At 38.6% G+C, this 11,044-nt stretch overlaps 1 long non-coding RNA gene across 1 annotated transcript in view; it reads right to left on the bottom strand.

Moving 5' to 3' along the window:
- Positions 1 to 6,579: 6,579 nt before the first annotated feature.
- Positions 6,580 to 11,044, bottom strand: part of LOC106947984 (uncharacterized) — a 17,929-nt gene continuing 13,464 nt past the window's right edge. Inside the window, exons 2-3 of the long non-coding RNA XR_001425087.1 lie at positions 10,375 to 10,448; positions 6,580 to 7,035 (exon numbers count right to left, since the gene is read on the bottom strand). This is a non-coding gene — a long non-coding RNA (uncharacterized LOC106947984). The remainder of the gene's footprint in view (positions 7,036 to 10,374; positions 10,449 to 11,044) is intronic.

Raw genomic sequence — 11,044 nt, 5'->3', positions numbered from 1 at the left:
TTTTTTTTCTGATAAATCATCAGTGAAAAACGACCTCTGCTCAGAGAAAGAATCACTGGATGTATACCAAAAACCAACAAACAAAAAAATCAGACTCAACTTCAGATGAAGTTGAAGCTTTGATAGTGAAGTTCAGGTTTGTCTTCGACTGCAGGGATTCTCTAGCTGCACCAGAACATATTTCACTGAGCTCTGTCCTGACTCACAACACATAATTCTCAGGTCTGAGCCCATCAGAGACTGCCGGTATGCTTCAGGTCAGTTTTTTTGCCTTCAGCACTGAAGCGCAGTTTTCTCTGCGGACCCACCGCTGGCTGCACACAGGCTGCATCCGAAATGTCTTTTTAGATTCAAGAAACATCTTGAAGTTTCCAACCCCTTAAGAGAGATTCAGAGTGAAATCTTGAGAGTAAATGTGGAGGATTTTTTTTTTTTTTTTTTTTAACGGTCAGTGATTGTTTGGAACACACTGCGGACCCACCAGATTTTAATTATCAACACATTGTGTTCCCTTTATATAATGTGTGCCAATCGCTTTAGTATTATACAAAATTACTTATCAAACCACAGCAAGATGCCCCAGAATCTTAATTTTAAGGTATCGGACTGACAAATCTGATCTCACCACTTTTGTTATTTTTTCAATTTAAGCCTGCACTTCAGCTGAAATTATTTCAAAACCTTCAGTGCATGAAATTACAGCTACCATTCACTGTTACCTAAAATTCAGCAGGCTTTTAGAGAATTAGCTTGTACTTTAGCATAGTAGCTAACGTTAGCATGCTAATATTAGTAACATTAGTGTTAACATGCCTTCATGTGTAGATTTATAATTCTCACTCTGATTGGTGGTGACAGTCGTACATTAGCTTCAGCATATTCCAAGCACTGACAAAATTAGCAAGCTAACAGTAATTAACAAAAAAGATGTGTGGTAAGATTAGCATCAATTCCTGGATGCTAACTCCGTAACTGTATAATGCTCCACACACGCAATCACACATTCTCACTTGATGAATTATTACATTTCAGTGGTTTGATGGTTTATATTTTATCAAAATATAAAAGCACCTCCTCCAGTGGAATTCCAGACAGCCGAGGTACGTCGCCCTCCAAAGTGTATTTAGGCAATTCCTCTAAAATTCAGAGTTCACAGATGATTTTGTGATTAAAGCTAACAAGGCAGAAACTTGCAGTCTTAAAAGAAAGAGGGACTGAAAATTTTAAAACTGTACATAATTCTAACATATATTTCTGACGAGGTAAGCCAAACAAAGCTGACATTGTGTGCACACCTCATATCTGTCGACAGTCGATGCTGGCTGGGGGATGGGTTACTGCAAAGTAAAATAAATAAATAGCCTTTCACCCTCAAGTACCTGATCAGGTTTGGGGACATTTCTTCTGATCCTTTCATTTTCTCCTTGATCTTGTTTGCAGGGTGTCAATATTCAAATGGCTATACATTTACATTTTTATTTTTATTTTCTGTGTTTGACATCATTAGAAAGCTTTAGAATCCACACTTTTTGTAAATAACTCAAAATGTCCCCAGGATGACTTGTTCCTATTTTTTTTTCCTACCCAGTTACAGATTCTACCATGGAACTCAGGTCATGCTTTAGAAAATGAACAATTATTTTTCAACCACTGAACATTTAAAAAGACAAGAAAAGCAGCCAAACCGAAGGAAACAAATGCTGCATTTGTGTCTACAGTGGTGGATGATTATGTGAGGTTTTACACGAGTGTGGGTGTGTTTGTGTCATTGTGTGTCTGAGACGTGCGATTTTTCTCTTATTGACTCAATCAATCACATGGTGGTGTGATAACAGAAGCATTGTGTGTGCGCGGACCTGTTCAAGTGGTGATTGACTTTAATTACTAACAGTGATGTGAGGAGCACAATAATGTTCCCTCAGTCCCTCTGCTGCTGCCGCTTTCTCTCCTCCTCACATCATCCATTTATATAACTGCACACAGCCCCACTGCGAGTGTGTTTTTGTGTGCTGGGGCCAGTGATGTAACTCAGAACAGTGGAAGAAAATGGCTGTCCACTTTGTCATCAGTTTTTTTTTTTTTGTCAGACTTTGTGTTAAAACCACAAACCTATGATTGTACCTGAGCAGCATTGAGTTTTCTGATTGGACAACAGTCCAATCAGAAACTAAAACGTACAGAGACCCCAAACTGAACCGCTTCAATATTGATCATGTGCAGAACACTGGATGCTGGAAAAATAAAGATTTCACTGTGTCTCATGAGACAATGAAGAAATAACTGTGCTTAATGATTTACTATAATTGTTGTATTGCAGGGTCTGACTTCACTTAATTGCCTTTGATTATGCATGATATTTTCATGTTATTATCGTGGAAATGATACTGAAACAGGAAGAAAAGGCTTTGTTGTTTTGTTTGGCGAGCCTCTCACCCTCCAGTAATATCCCAGATGGTGTTCGTCTCAGAACAAGTTCTTTTGATTTAGACTCTAAAATTTTCAGCGCAGTCTTTCTGCACATGACATATCAGTCAGACCTGCTATTTTATAGCAACAACGGAAGGATGAAAGCTCTCTTTACATTCTACCGCTGTTGACACATTTCTGACTCATGTTAGATTCCAAAATTTGATGTTTTTTTTATATGTTGTAAATGTGTTCAAAATGAATTTATCTACTAAAAATTCATATTGCTATACCTTACTGGGGTTTAGAAAATTAACAACAAACAAACAAACAAACAAAAACGTTTTTTTTTGTTTGTTTGTTTGTTTTAAAAAACTTAATCCAAGGGTTAAAAAATATTTAATTTCTCCAAAATAATCCTGGGTCTGATAATTGAAATTTTGACATTGCTAGCCTTAATGAGTGCTGACGTTTTGCAATAATTTCTATTAGTGCAACTTCTGCTAATGTTTGAATACTGGAACTGACTGTAACTCATGAAGCAATCAGCATAAGAAAGGCAACTGGTGCACTGGACAGTGTGTGTGTGTGTATGTGTGTGTGTGTGTTAAAAGCAGCTGTTCGCTTGTGCATCGCTGCATATTGGGCGGCTCACTAATCAGTCAGTGTTAGCAGTGATGCTGCGGGTTAAATATGCATGCAGCAGTGTTGCAGCATCTTTAATTAAACGATCGTAATCCTCCTGTTATTCCTGTATGAATTGTTCATGATCATTCTGCTGCCAATTAACACTGAGACTCGACAAGTCTGCGTGCGCTTCTCCGGCAGGAACTTTTATTTTTCATGAAGAAAAACAACCTTGTGACTTCAACGCGCTGCAGGAGGATTCGTGAGAGAGGAAGCGGCAGATGTAGAGCCAGCCTGACAGCGGGAAGCATCGCGGCACCTTTGCTGCTTCACACCTTTTAGCTTTTACACCTGAACTCTCGTAATGAACAGCCGCATCATTTCTGGATCTGATTTGACACCAATCAGGTCACGCAGTGGGGAAGAGTGTCTGTTATAATTACCTGAAAAGTAGCTTTACATATAGGAATTTATCAAGTCAAAGTAAGAAGAAAGCACATCTTTCCCTTTCAGAGATTCATGCTGTAGGTCTGTATCCAAATAATCTCGGAGAATAAGCACAATTAAAATCCATCTTGGCAGGGTCGTGAGGTATGTCCAGATTAATGCAATGAGAGAGAAAATCAAAAGTATAAATCATTAAGGGGTGCATTAACACTCTCTTTTTAATCTCCACTTACTCACTCTCTTTGTCATGTCTAACAGTACTTTAATAAAATCTTTTAGAGAAACTTTTCATTATCAAAGTGTTTTGTTTTCTGCCTTTACACAAAGAATGATTCAGAAGATTAATTACGGTGTTGGCTCTCCATTTGAAGCTTTAACAGCTTCTGGGAAGGATTTCCATGAGGATTGGGAAGGAATTTCTGACCCTTCTTCCACAAGCGTACAGAATTTGTAAGGTCAGGCACTGATGCGGGATGATGAGGCCTGGCTCATCGTTTCTGCTCTAATGTTACCTATCTGTTGCCCACTTCTCTACCTCTCTTGAAGCTGCAGTATGCAATTTTTCTAAACTGTTTGCATATTTGTTGAAACTGTCTCTATGTTGTGACGGTATGCTAGATAATCTAAAATACTGAGCTCCTCCGTCTTCTCCCAGTGCAGTCTAGAAACCAATCAAAGCCAGAAGGAGGATTTTAGCGCTGTCAATTGCTCCTCCATGTGGCGCTGCTCATTCCCTCTCTCCCTCCCCTCTTTGCTCTCTGCTATGCTGCCGCTGGTACAGCCAGAATGCTCCGGCTAGTTAGTTTTAAGTAGGTAATTGTAAGCTCTTTCTCCACCATTAGCACATTTAGCAGTGTGATCATTACGTTTATGAATAGTGCTAAGGCTCATCTTCTGGCTCTGATTGGTTGGTTTTGGTGCATTTCTTCAGACGGCAATAACAGCTCAGGGAGGAGGTGGAAGAGATTTGATTAAAATCACCATCTGGTCTTATTGGTGCTTCGTTTTGGTGGCACCACAATAAGTCAAAAACGAAAAAGCCTAAATTTACCAAATTACCTGCAATCTCAAGTAACTGTAGAAAGTGAAAGTTTTTGAAACAATTATTTCCTATTTTAGCGCGGGAAGTGTTAAAAGGGTTATTCAGCATACAGAAACAAATCGAGAAATGTTGGCTTTAATTGGGCTAGTTTTACTAAATTGGCTAGGAGTGAAGAACGAATGGCAGTCTGCACATGCTCGTTCAAAGGAAAATAACTCTGCAGGGTTGAACTGTGCTACTAACCATCTGCCAACATCTGATAAGGCGCGTCACATATGAAGAACACACCGCAGCTCCCTCACACTGCTGTAACCAATGACAACAACCAAAAGACTCGTGGCTCTTCCATGCAGGGTTGAAAGTTTTCTCATTTCAATAATATTCCACATATTTCCTCCTGCAGTGTTTACTAATTAGCAGCTGATTCTTCTTCTCCTCGCCTGCTGCATGAGGCGGTTTGAGTTCCACCACATCAAGGCATCAGCTTCAACTTCTGAGCAGAAATTGGACTTCTTATTGGACTCACCTACAGCTATTAATTAGAGCTGCTTTTCTTTAATTTCAGCAATTATTCCCCACCTGCAGCTCTTGTGTCAGTCCCAGCTGGATGAGGATTGGATCTCTCTGAATACTTTTTCCTGTTTGGGAAGTAAAAGAAAAATGAATTAAAAAAAAAGGAAAAATCTCTGATCTAAGAAAAGAGCAGGTGTCACTAATAGCATTAATGAGCTGTTCCTCGTAGACAAAAGTGTTAGACATCGCATTCATCTCTCCTTTCGTCTTTTTGGATACAGAAGATGAAAACTGTCGCATCGTCTTTAGTCAGCCTTTTTACGCTCGTTCTGAAGTCGTGCCATTACCTGCTCCGGCAGTGCCGAATAATCGACTCCCACCGTCCTCCTGTTTATCCACTTTAATCTGGCGGCTCTCGTGAATCGATGCTAATGTGCTCTATGAAATGTTCACTCACTGCCACTGCTGCTCTTCCTGATTAAATATTGACAGAAGAACATCATGCTTTGGTAGCTTTCTAAATATATTGATCTCACCTGAGTTCTGTACCTGCGTCGGATCAGACCGACTCCTCTTATCAGAGTGGCACCAGCAGGAGGAAAACTCGCCAATTCTTATTTTACAAAGTGCCGTGTCTCTTAACTTATGCTCAGGCTATGTCACATTTTTACGGCAACGTGAACTCAGTTCACCCTTAAACTTAAAATCAACGATTTAGTTTCACTGCATTTCTGGTGAAGCTTTAACATTTGCTCATGGGGAGGAAAGTCATTGGTGTCCAGCTTTTAAATGATTTATTTTATTATTTTTCTTTTCCAAGGGTGGTGTGAATATCAAACCACAGGCAACGATTTCTAATATAAAGAATTTAGTGAATTTATGTTTTTTTTTTGTTGTTGTTTTTCTCAATCTGCACAGGGTCAAAATTAAAAATACTGACTGAAATATGTTCATATTTTCTTTCTTCTTTTTTTTTTTTTTACCTAGGTGCTGCTGAAGGCTCTGGAATGTCTTTTAATTTGACAAAGTATTAACTTTTTGTTATATTTGCTATATTGGCTGAGTGTAGCTTGTAGTTTTTCTAAGCAGCATAATGACATTATTCATTAGCCTAATATTCATAACCGTGGGAAAGACCAGGGAAAGAGCTACTAAGTTAAACTGTCGTTACACAAGTTGGGAAAGTGAAAGCCCCTTTCACAACACACTTTGAGAGACTAAGGCACCTTTTAGCAACCTTTGTGTGTCTAACAATAATGAACTGATGCAGTGAGGGAGCTGGAAGTCAGCCCGCCCTGTTACACCCAACTCACCAAGCAAGGTTGTCACAACTCTGCATTGGCTGACTTCTATAAGAGGAAGCCGGTTTTGCAGACCAGGGAACAATGCAGTAATGAGGTTTTTGTAACGAGCTGGCCCGCAGGATTCACCCAGGTTCAAAATTCACACCAAGCATGAATGCTTGAATGAAATCTCCCATGTGGAAAGGCCAAAATGCCTTCCAGAGAAACGTTTCATGGTAAGCAGAGACAAACCGGCTGTTCTGCCTGAGTGACAAGGACTTTATTTCTCACAAAAAAAAAAGAACATTTAAAATTCTGATGGTTTGAAATATTGTATTGAATCACATCCCAATATAACATTTTTAGGACTCATCATGAGTGCGTACGTGTAACAATAACGAGTTCTGCAGCTGTGATTTCTTAGCATTCTGTTTAGGAAAAGTTGCGGGGTTTAGGTTGACTGAGGTAACTCGTCGGGGCATTTTGGTGAAGCAACAGATTCCACCTACATGTGGGTGAAAAACCTCCTGATTCCTCCTCTGCTGCCATAGTGCATCCTCCCGACTGTGCAGCCACCGTGTTTCTGTAAATCCCAGTCTGTCCATTTCCAATGAGGGTCAGCTGTGAGGGAGGAGGATGAGAGGAAGGGGCAGCAGCATCGGCATCGCTGAAATCTCCCAGCCTTCCTGAGCGAGGTGAGAATCGCCAGCTTCAACCCTGTGTGGGAGGACGAGAACAGGAAGCACAGCTAATTATTTAGTATTCTGAGGAAAGATGGAGGAAGATGCGGCGTGCCTCATCAGTCTCGGCCTCCGGGTCAGCTCGGTAATGAAGCCAAAACTGAAAGCTTCATCTCTGAAAACCTCCATCAGATGATTTGCGGCCTTGCAGCTTGGAGTCCAGAGGTCAAATGCTGTAAATCCGAAGATGCTGTCCCACCGAACCCATTACTCGGACTAATGTTGGAGGTTTTTCTTTTTTTCCTAGCAACCCACAGAATGTGAGCAGATCACCTCAATAACACCGGCTCTCATTAGAATGAAAGAGAACAAATTCAGCCAGCAGCTCAGAGGGCCCTGAGGTTTGAGGTTAGCATAAAATGCTCATCTTCCAATCAGCGTCTCACCTTTCCAGTGACTCCATGTGCTAAGAAGTACCTTTTTTCTGTTTTCTAGGAAAGCGCACTGATCTGCACAACTACGTTGTCTCACTGCGCTTTTAAAATACTGCAGAAAATAAGAATGTAGACCTGAGCAGCACTTTGGTTTGCATCCGTGGTTTGTGAAGGGTTCTATAAATAAAGCTCGGCTTGACTTGACCTAACTTGACTTGTTGTCTCACCCTGAAAAAATGAAAACAATTTAAAATCAAACTACAACCTCCAGATTATTACAAGAAAATACCATCCTAAAACAACCTGAAAGGGATTTGGTTAAGATAAAAATGAAGACTACACAATTAAGGTAAAAAAACAAAACCTCGGAGCAAAACAAAGTGAGAATGTTTCACATTGTAATTTTCCTGGAGCACACCCTGCCAGCTCTCCTTGGTTATTCACAAAAACAACAAGCCTTAGTAAAATCCATTGCTCTTACAATGTGCTTTACATTATTTTAAAAGTTTTTTTTTTTTTTCCAAACTAAAAAAACAAAACAAAAAAACTTAGCATTTAAGATGTATACTTTTCACACTTATGATGAATTACAAACCACTTTAATTAAGTTGCTTTTAAGTTATTTGTCCTTCTGTTATTAAGCAGACAGCATTAAGTTTCTGTTCCAACTTAAATCATTGTGAAGTTTATGTCTTAGATTACCCAACATTAAGTTTTCCTAGTGCAACAATTAAACATTGGGATCCAGGACCCTGACCACAGAATAAACACGACTCATAAACTGTTGATAAAAGGAAAAGAGAGGCAGGGGGAGGGGAAACAATCAGCATCTGATTAAGCTGGAGGATTACTGAACCCCACAAACCCCCATAAATACTTCACTTTAGATCATTTCTCTTTATCACATTACCACGCTTACATTAATACTGTTGTTAACCTACATATTTGACATTAGTACATGAGCTCATTTATTTTTCGCAGGACTGATTTGTGTCCTGCTTGAACTCTTTTAGGTTGTTTACTCATAAACACACATCACCGGCTGTGATATCCGCTCTTCGTGATCATGGTTCAACATCTTATGGATTGAATGATGTTTCAGGCGAGACTGTTCACCTATCTATCTATCTATCTATCTATCTATCTATCTATCTATCTATCTATCTATCTATCTATCTATCTATCTATCTATCTATCTTAGTCTTCATTTGTCTTCAGTAGGATATCTTGATACTGAAGCTGTTGTGTATTTGTTGTTGTTTTTTTTGTGTGTGACATATTCATAACAGAGTTACAATTTCCTTGAAAATGTAAATATAATGATTAGTTAGACGTGATGTTTGTGAGCTTTGACAGCGTGGGAAAGCGGCAATATAACAATCACTGCCACAGTTGCGCGAGTGACAGATAAAAGAGCAGAAATCACAAACACAGATGAATGAAATGCCAGAAAATATGACAAATGACAACTTTTCTTAGTGTGTTTTCATGTGTGAACGCTTGTCATCTCTTTTCCGTCTGATTGCTGTTTCACTCTGTAGCCTGTAGACTGGAAATTAATTGGAAATTACACATATTCAGGCTCTATATATTTGTGATGACTGTCTGAGTTATTAAAGGAAATCTATTACTGCACGCTGCCTGCCCTGTTGATTTAATGACATGTTGGTTCAGTGTGCAGAAGCCAAATAAGAAATTATGAGTTTTCTCTGCTCTGTTTTCAAACAGTGAACTTTTAATCATCTCCAAAATAAAGACAAATTAAATTATGTTGTCACCTCAATCGTCTCTGGTATTAAGAGTTGTAATGTAAAATGAATGTGCACAAACTGACACATACACAGAGCAACCCAAAACACTTCACATTGTTTGGCTTAATGTGATTTTTTTTTTTTTTTGTTTTGTTTTGTTCCATCAACAAGAGGATTTAATTCTAATTCTCTTCCTTAATCTGATTCTTTTTTTTTTTTAATCCTCATATGCTTTCATGTGTTTTAATCTTATCAGGGTGCAGGATGAATAACAAACACTTAGCAAAGGAAATAATGTAATACAAAATTAATAAACAGGAAGAGAAAGGCAAGTTAGTACCCGTAATGTTTGCAACATTTGTCAATTAAATTTATATATTTCTATAAAGCGTCTACTAGGAAACCTCATAAAACTTTAGGCCAGAAAAAAAAAAAAAAAAAAAAAAAAATCTAACATAGGGGGGCCCTTAAAATCTTAGTTTGCCAAGAAGATGGGAACAGATCTAGAACACAAAAAGATGAAAAAGGGTTTATAAAATATTGTTGTTTTTTTTTACCCTCTGAATAAGTTGTTTACATCTTTGTGTGTGAAAACATACAAAGTTTGAGTTGGTGTGAAATGTTGAATATAATCTGCTTCTAAAAGGTATCTCGAAAGATTTGAATGCTTGAAAAAAGTTGATAACTCTTTTACAGGTTTTTTTTTTTTTGTTGTTGTCTTTAAATGTTAGGATTTGCAAATGGATTTAAGAGATTCAGTGAAAAGGAAGTAGTTTATAAAGAAAGTGAAGTCAAAGCTGCTCATCAAGAACTGTATTTGTATGAAATAACCATTAAATGAAGTGCTCTGTGTCCTTGCTTTGATTTCTGACTGTGAAACTTGTTTTAATTAGACATAAGAAATGAAAACAGCAGGTAGGAGGACCTATGGCTTTCTGAAAAGACAGCCTTGATGATGAGCTGAAACTTTTCGTTCTGTATAGGAGAAAACAGATTAGATGGATGAATGCAGAGTAATTATGTGGCTTCAGCTGAAAGAATACATAAGGTCGTTGTATAATACATATTAATGAGCTAACCTTTTTGTTTTTTGATTTTTTTTTTAATCAGTGTCAAATTTATTGGTTCTTAAAAGTGTTCATCCGTCCACTTATTTGTCACCACATCACAGGAGTGATGCCCTCATCTCACCTTTGGGGATTCAACGTTGCTCCCAGGCTGCAGGAGACATGCAGTCTTCTAGACTCTGAAAAGTGTCTGGAAGCCTCCAAAGAGAGACATAAACAAGACATCGTGATCAGATCTCAGGTCATGCAGTGTAAAAACAGAAACATGCAATTTTACGTATTTTTTTATACTTCATTGTTTTATCCACAACTGACTGTATTATTTTATCCACAGCTGGAGTAGCAGGCACTCCATTTAGAGTGCCTGCTACTCTTAACTGGACATTTTGAGATACACTGTTTTGCAGGAGTGCACCTGTTGGAAAAAATCATTAACCCGCCGTCATGCTGTGTGACATGCTGTGTCACACATGCTGTGTCATCTCGCCATGTATACTGGTGTTGAAAAGTGCAATACAGATTTAAACATAAGGACAATCATCTTTCGGTAAGCTGACCGGCAATGTTCAGGAACAGGAGGGACAAGGGCGAAGGGGTTTGCTGCGCAAGTAAACTGTCTACTCCATGTCCCGCTGTCTTTCTCCTCTGCTGTTTCCCCCGCAGGAGCAAGTGAGGAGATACTGTTTTTTTTTTTATTAATTGCAAGCCCAGAGATAGTGAGGTAATTTCTGCCAGCGCTTCCATGCTGTTAGTAAGGAAACCCGCTTACTAAATATTTTATATATATATATATA

The sequence above is a fragment of the Poecilia latipinna genome, unplaced genomic scaffold (genome assembly GCF_001443285.1).
Source record: "Poecilia latipinna isolate Pla-1442-1.1 unplaced genomic scaffold, P_latipinna-1.0 Scaffold266, whole genome shotgun sequence".
Classification (NCBI taxonomy): Eukaryota; Metazoa; Chordata; class Actinopteri; order Cyprinodontiformes; family Poeciliidae; genus Poecilia; species Poecilia latipinna.
The sequence above is the reverse complement of the archived record's forward strand: the minus strand, read 5'-3'. Positions and strand labels throughout refer to the sequence as shown.